Source organism: Pleurodeles waltl, chromosome 4_2, assembly GCF_031143425.1.
Source record: "Pleurodeles waltl isolate 20211129_DDA chromosome 4_2, aPleWal1.hap1.20221129, whole genome shotgun sequence".
Classification (NCBI taxonomy): Eukaryota; Metazoa; Chordata; class Amphibia; order Caudata; family Salamandridae; genus Pleurodeles; species Pleurodeles waltl.
In genome coordinates this window covers 994,120,054-994,127,897 of record NC_090443.1, presented here as the reverse complement: position 1 = coordinate 994,127,897, position 7,844 = coordinate 994,120,054, and the positions used below count along the sequence as shown (strand labels likewise).

The 7,844-nt window shown below is 42.9% G+C and overlaps 1 long non-coding RNA gene across 2 annotated transcripts in view; it reads right to left on the bottom strand.

Annotated features, from left to right (window-relative positions):
- Positions 1-544: 544 nt before the first annotated feature.
- Positions 545-7,844, bottom strand: part of LOC138293575 (uncharacterized) — a 31,371-nt gene continuing 24,071 nt past the window's right edge. For both annotated transcript variants that reach the window (XR_011203049.1, XR_011203050.1), the window contains exon 2: positions 545-965. This is a non-coding gene — a long non-coding RNA (uncharacterized lncRNA). The remainder of the gene's footprint in view (positions 966-7,844) is intronic.

The following is a 7,844-nucleotide window of genomic DNA, read 5'->3' as shown; positions in this document are numbered from 1 at the left end:
GGCAGCGTTTGCGCCGAATGTGCGTAAAAAAAAACGACGCAAATCCGGCGCAAACAGAGTATAAATATGCCCCTTTATGTCTCCACTGCTCTTGTGGATCAAGGGGCTATATTCAGTTTTTTTTTTTTTCAATCATGATTTCAAATGTAATTGTAATCTCACCCGAGTAATTTTTATGAGATAACCGATAGATCATTCATCCACTTGTTTTGATAAACCCTGGCACTATAATGGCAAACGCTTAATTTGAGAAAAGCGTGAGGAAGATGAACTTTACCAGCTAACAACATGTGTGATCTTGGACGTGCTAGGTGGTTTTCTTTGTGTGTTCAGTCAGTGAAACTGAAATCATGCACACACCATCTCTCTAGGTTCGACAACCCGCCAAAGACAATATAAGGCTCACAGTCTGCAACCCTTATGTCACTATTTACCTTTGTAAGTTGTCGCGTGCGCCTTCGGTCCGTGAATGATGCAGAAAATGGAGATTTTCTTAGCTTCAGTGAAAGAAAGTCTTGATTTTATTAAAACACGGAGGCGAGTATTATGCTTTCTTCTCTTGCTTTAATTCAGATAGCAGCCAAGAAAAAACTACAAGTCCCAACATTCCCTGTTGGGAAACTACAAATAACTACTATGTCATACCATATGTCATAACAAGTAACCAATCACGAACATGGAAGGGTATAAACATATTGACTGATAGCCGCAAGTCCTCTTTTCTTGCAGAGCAGTTAAGTCACTCTGAACAACGGAAATATCAACAATAAAATAATACATGCCAAAAGAATTGAAAACAAAGCTTCACAACGATATATAATATTAATAGTCTTTTGATCCAGGTTAGGAATGAAGAGATCTTGAAACAAAGTCCTTGCTTGACTCGAGTAGACCGCCGCACGCGGAATGTCTCGTGAAGGTGGAGGAAAAGTTTTAAGTTGACTGGTTGTTGGTGGAGGTTGTACCTAATAAAAATAAAGGGAGGGTTAACAGTGTAACAACAGAGGTGGGATAATACTCGCCTCCGTGTTTTAATAAAATCAAGACTTTCTTTCACTGAAGCTAAGAAAATCTCCATTTTATTACAATCACGGAGGCTCCTATTATGCTTAGTTCAAAGCATAGAAATTATTGAATTAGCTACATGAGAAACAGGTTTACAATAAAAAGTTCTAAAAGTTGAAACATTAGACCAATCAGCGGATTTGAGAATGTCTCCCAAACCCAGACCTGCCCAAAAGGCTTTGGAAGCCATAGCTCCTCTGGTAGAATGGGCCCCAAAAATGGAAATGTTAATACCAGCCAAATCCATAACCCATTTCACCCACCGTGCTAAGGTGGTGGAAGTGACTGATTTATGAGGGGGTCTGAATGAGACGAGAAGTTGGGTTTCCGAAGACCTTCTCAAATCCTTCGTTCTAGCAATGTATTCTTTCAAACAATTGCCCACACATAAATTAACATGTTCGGGAAAATATGGATAAAAAACAGACATTAAATTAGTTTTTGTTCTTCTTTGTATCTGAAAGAAAACACCTTGAGGGGTATACTGTACCAAGGTCACATCTAATGCTCTAACATCGGAAATACGTTTCAGAGAAACCAAACAGAGAAGCATGGTTAGTTTAGCAGAAAGTAATTTTAGAGATAGAAGGGAATTAGACGGTTGAGATAAAAAGAACTGTAAGATTACATTTACATCCCACATGGAATTGTACTTGGGTAAAGGAGGCTTGGAAAAACGAACCCCTTTTATCAATCGACATACCAGAGGATGCTCACCGATAGGTTTATTATCTATTCTATCATGTTCCGCGGAAATGGCGGATCTATACATATTGACCGTTCTATAGGCCTTACCCTGAGCAGCCAAAGATGCTAAAAAATTAACAACTAGGACGACATCTGCTGAAATGGGATTGGCACCCCTGAGCAAACACCAATTATGCCAGACTGACCAGGCGGACCTATAAGCTTTGGTCGTGCCAGGAGCCCAGGCTTGACGTATGAAATCTGAAGCTTCCTGCGAAATTCCTGGGGTTCTCCAGGCAGACCCGAAACCATCCAAGAGACTAATTGGAGGGACTGATTGAGTATCAGATCGTGAGATTGACCCTGAGGATTTAATAGAAGGGATGGAAAAATTGGAAGAAGGATCGGAAGGTCTATAAGTAATTCGAGAGCTAGCGGAAACCAAGGCTGACCCTTCCAAAGGGGGGTGATCAGAAGTACTCTGGTGGTCTGACGTCGAATCTGAGCTAAGACCCTGGAAATCATAATGAAAGGAGGAAAAGCATAGTTGGTTTGATTGGACCAGTCCTGTTGAAAAGCATTGGTGGCCAAAGCTTGAGGATCTGGTCGCCAACTGTAGAATCGCGGAATCTGATTGTTTAAACGAGAAGCAAATAGATCGACCGAGAAGGGACCGAATTTGGAAGAAAGAACTTTGAATATTGAAGGGTGAAGACGCCAGTCGCTGGAATCTCGAAGAAATCTGGAACACCAATCTGCGATTGTGTTCATGTCCCCCGGAAGATACTCTGCTCGAAGAGAAATCTGATTTTGGAGACAAAATTCCCATAGGCTCTTTGCTAGTTCGGCAAGGGGTTTTGATCGAGTACCTCCCAGATGATTTATGTAACGAACCGCTGAAAGATTGTCCATCCGAAGGAGAATAGAACAGCTTACCCTGTCTTTGGCGAAGGTTTGGATCGCAAAGGAACCTGCAAGAATCTCTAAACAATTTATATGCAGAAAAGACTCCTCTTTTGACCATAAACCTCCAGTCGAGAACTGAGCGCATCTTGCGCCCCAACCAGTCCGACTTGCATCGGATTCTAAGACAAGATCTGGTGCTGTAGAGAATATTGCCCGGCCATTCCACGCGTCTAGATGATCGAGCCACCATTGGAGTTCGATTCTGGATTCGTGGTCTAGAAGAATCAGGTCTTCGTAGGTAAAACCTTCTCTGAGATGTCGGATTTTTAGTCTTTGAAGAGCTCGATAATGAAGAGGGCCTGGAAATATGGCTTGAATAGAAGATGCTAATAGACCGATTATCCGGGCGAGAGTTTTGATCGAAAGTTGAGATTTGCTGAGAACTAGGAGAATCTCCTTTTTGATATGGGAAATTTTCTGAGTCGGAAGATGAAGGGTGGCCTTGACCGAATTTATGAGAAACCCCAAGAATTCCATGTGACGAGATGGAATGAGGTTGGATTTTTCTTTGTTTATTAAAAAACCTAAATCCTGAAGAAGAGAAACTAATGTGTCTACCTGCTGTGAAAGAATGGACCTGTCCTGATGTAAGATTAGAAAGTCGTCTAAATATACGATAATCCTGAATCCCTGTGTTCGTAAATGAGTTACCACTGGCTTCAACACCTTGGTAAAGCACCAAGGGGCCGAGGAAAGGCCAAACGGAAGACATGTAAATCGATAAAATTGGTCGTTCCACTGAAATTGTAAGAATTTCCTGAAGGAATGATGAATGGGAATGGAAAGGTAGGCATCTTGTAGGTCTAAACGGACCATCCAATCGTTTGTTAACAAGGAATCTCGAAGATGGAGAATGGTTTCCATCTTGAAATGATGGTAAACTACGAAATTGTTGAAAAACTTTAGATTTATAACAGGACGATATTTTTTGTATCAGGAAAAGAGTGCTGGTGAAGCCTGAAGGATGAGGATCGCATGGCTCTATCGCCTGTTTGAGAATTAAAGAGTGGACCTCCTGAGAGAGAAGAGCATCTTGTTGTGCGGAAAACTTTAAGGGCTTTGGAGGAAGATGTTGAAACGGAATTGAATATAGTTCTATATGATAACCCGAGACTGTCTGCAGGACCCAAGGATCTGCGGTTAGAGAGCGCCAATTCATTATAAACAAAGCCGTCCGGCCTCCCACCAACAATGAGCCATAAGGAAGAGCGCTTACCTGCGTTCTGGGAGCCTCTAGTCCTAAAGCCACGTCTGAAAGACCGGTATCTTTGTGGATAAAATTGTGGCTTGTATTCCTGAGGGTAGGAAGTGGAGCCTCTGGTCTGACTGACCGCACCCCTCTGGGTGTAACGGCCGGCAAAGCGGCTCCTACCTTTGCCGGCTCTTCCAAAAACACGGGAGTGGAAGATTTTGTGCATGGAAGACTGAGCCTTATCCATAGAAGTAAAAGTCTGTACATATTTGCTGAGTTCTTTAAGGAATGAATCCCCAAACAGCAAACCATTGGCTTCCGGACCAGTCTCTTTAGAAGCGAGAGAATTAAGTTTCGGATCAATTTTTAAAAGTAGACTTTTCCGTCTCTCCTGTGCCATTGATGCATTTGCGTTGCCAAGAAGGCATATCGCCCGTTGGGCCCAATTAGAAAGAATTACCGGATCCACTTTCTTACCCTCCATCCTAGCCTCTTCCGCTAGGTCCAAAATTCTGGTGAGTGGACCAGATATGTCCAGCAACCTGTCCTGACAGTTGGTCCAGGCTCTGTCCACTCCTTTTTTGGGATCTTTCCCAAATTTGGTAAAAAACATAATCATATTAGGATCTATGGCAGGAGTATTGGTAATGTTGTTGGGCAGTGAAGGTCTGGGACACTCGGATTTAAGTCTGTTGCGCACTAATTTGTCTAGTGGTTGTCGCAAGTTCTTTAACACGTATTCCGAAACGTGATCACAGGGAGTCCATTCGGTGGAATTTGGGTGACGGATAAGGGAGGGGTCAAACATCGGTTGACCCTCAAAGTCCAATAAAGAATTTTTTATTTTTGATTGCGATGACTCTCCCAGTTTATTAAGAGAAGTTTTACGCCTCTTCTCCGAAGGCCCTGGCCAGATCATTATGTCTGGATCATCCTTATCTGAGTCTCTATCCGAATCAGAATCACCCATATCATCCTCTGTGTCTCCCAAATTAGTGATCTGTATAGGAAAGGAAGTGCTGGGGGTAGACGGCTGATTAGTTACCTTTTTTGCAGGAGAGTCGGATTTATCCTCAACATTGTCTGACTTTCGTTTCCTAGATTTGGAAGGAGAAGCAGAAGAAATTAGCCGTTTAATGGAGGCTTCAAAAGTTTTAGAAAACCCCGAAATTGAAGAAGATACCGCCTTCTGAACAGAATCCTGGATAAATAGATCCAAATCTTCTTTAAATTGTTGAGCGTCGTCTTCTTCCGAATAATTCTCCATTTTTAAAAGAGATTTATGAAAACTGAAGAACTAAAATTTCCCTTAAAAACCGGGTTAAATACTTATTTTTGAATAAATAAATAAAATCCGTTCTGAACAAGTTTAAAAATAAACTGAGTTTTGAATGTCTCCGTTACCGTCGGAAAAGCTATAATTAAATAATCCAGCCAAGCGTGACCGCGTTGACGGATAATAAACTAAGGAACCCGATTTCCGAGATAAACGTCTTCCCGGCAGCGCTGACTGACAGCCGACAAGCTTCAGCTGAGAAACAGCTGATCCGACACGCGTCAAGAAAACGCGCTGTCAACTGGCTGAAACCGCTCGCGTTTTGAAGAGAAACGCAGCGTATTAGAGCGCGCGCCCCAGGCGTTCAATTTAGAACGTTGGGGCGCGATAACCAACACCAAAAGAGAGATTATAAAATATCGTTATAAAAATAACGTTGCAGACAGTAAATGAACACGGAAAGAAGAAAAGGAAAATAACGAAATAAGTTATAATTGAAAACTAAGTCAAATAAGTTAAAAAACACTGATTAAGACATAAATGTAGATGAATAGAAAGGTAGTACTTATCTTGACTGCTAGCAGCAAGAAAAGAGGACTTGCGGCTATCAGTCAATATGTTTATACCCTTCCATGTTCGTGATTGGTTACTTGTTATGACATATGGTATGACATAGTAGTTATTTGTAGTTTCCCAACAGGGAATGTTGGGACTTGTAGTTTTTTCTTGGCTGCTATCTGAATTAAAGCAAGAGAAGAAAGCATAATAGGAGCCTCCGTGATTGTAATAAAATCTTGGATTTGGCAGCGGCGCGGGTTCTGAAGCAGGGGAAAAAGGCCTCAGGAACCAGAGCAGAGATGATATGCCGGGGGCATGGCGGGACGGTCATCAATTGCGCCGCCAGTAGCTTCCAATCGAGGCCTTCGCAAAATGAAATCAGCGCCCACCACGTACATTGTCCTCCGTCCTGCATTTCTTGCTTGCTGCCCCACAAATGTATTTTCTGCAGGGGCAGCGCAGTCCTTTTAAACCCCCACCACGTGCCCCAGCATGGGTGCGGTGGTGTTTCCTCATAGGGGGATTTAAACCCAAACTTGTCTTTGCCAGGCCCTCATTGGCCTGGTGTCTTCCGCCGCCCTTGGCGCGCTTGTCTTCCCATTAAGGAGGGGGAGCAGAATGCCCCTCCCTTTGTTGGTTATCCACTAAAGCGGCTTAATCCGGTCATTCCCAGGGCCAGGCGGATGTTATTGCGCCGGCCCTTGATGCCCCTGTGGGGGCGGCCGCTGCCAAAAGTTGGCTACAGTCAAACCTACCAGCAAAAGTGCAATCATCCATGTAACAGAGGCGGTAACAAATCTGCCGCAAGGAGTAGCAAACGTGAAGCATTTCACCACGATAACATAGGATTTTTGAAAGGCAAGTCCAAACAGGGAAAGTGACCACTCATACACTGTAAAATCACATAGCGCTTGCGTGCTGGATCGACTAACTACATGTTTCTAACTACATGTTTTTTAATTTTATATAACGATGTTCTAAACTGCGGAAGCATGACATTCGTTTTGAACAAATTACTACCTTTGTTTGATAAAGGTTTCCAAAAATTTCACTAGATGGCCTCAGTCACCACACGCAGTGTGACTAATTCAAATAGGATATGCAAAACATGCGAATCTTCAATTGACCTAAGAAACTCCTTAACAGAGTATAATTTTTGATCTTTTCAATAGTAGGGCAATTAAATACAAGTTAAAAAGGTCGAGACGAACAGAAAAACTTTTGGTGATATTATGCTGAGTACAACTATATTAGTCTACTTATGAGAAGTTTATTTAGTTTCGGAGGCTCCGGGTTTGACTTTTTGCAATGCATTATGGACACCTTGGACCTCTAGTAAGAGCCTCACGACTTGTTTAGAGACCCCTAGTGACAAGTCTTGGTACTACACCCCCTGTGCACATACAGGTTGGTGGCTGGGCTGCATTGATTAGGGACCCCTAGTGACGACCTGCGGTGCTGCACCCTGGTGTATTTACAGTGTGATGCCAGGCTGACTTCATTAGGGACGCACTTGCACCATGGTGCAAAGGTGTGTGCGCGCGTCATCGGTGGGGGAGGGCAGGAGCCACATATATGTAGAAATGTCTCTCTCCTGCCCTCTCCCTGTCGTGCAATGCAGGCAGTACCTTCGGGTGCTGCGCTGCATGTGTGACACCTTTGTAGATCCGGGTCTGAGCCTTTGATGGCTGCCGCTGATGTCATATGGAGATATTAATGGCCCCAGGGACATCAGTTGTGTTTAACCGTACACACAGTGTGAGTTGGAAACCTTCCAAAGATGTTTATCAACTCCCATTGGGAGCGACGCGCCTTGTTAGTTGATCTACCTTACCCTGGTGTCCTTTAGATTCAAAAGTGTGTGCACAGTCTAACAAATTATCTAAAGATAGAAAGAGAAAATACAGACTTCAACCCTCACAAAGTGCTTAATTGAACCTTTGTTTACAAAAATATAAAAAATTATGATCTTGAAATCTATTCAGATTAATTCCAAACCAAACTATCTATGCAAACCTTTTGTTTATTAATATGTTGCTCGACCTCTGCTTTAGCAAAGGTTTTCCAAAAATGTCACTCGCTCGTCCTCAGTCACCACAC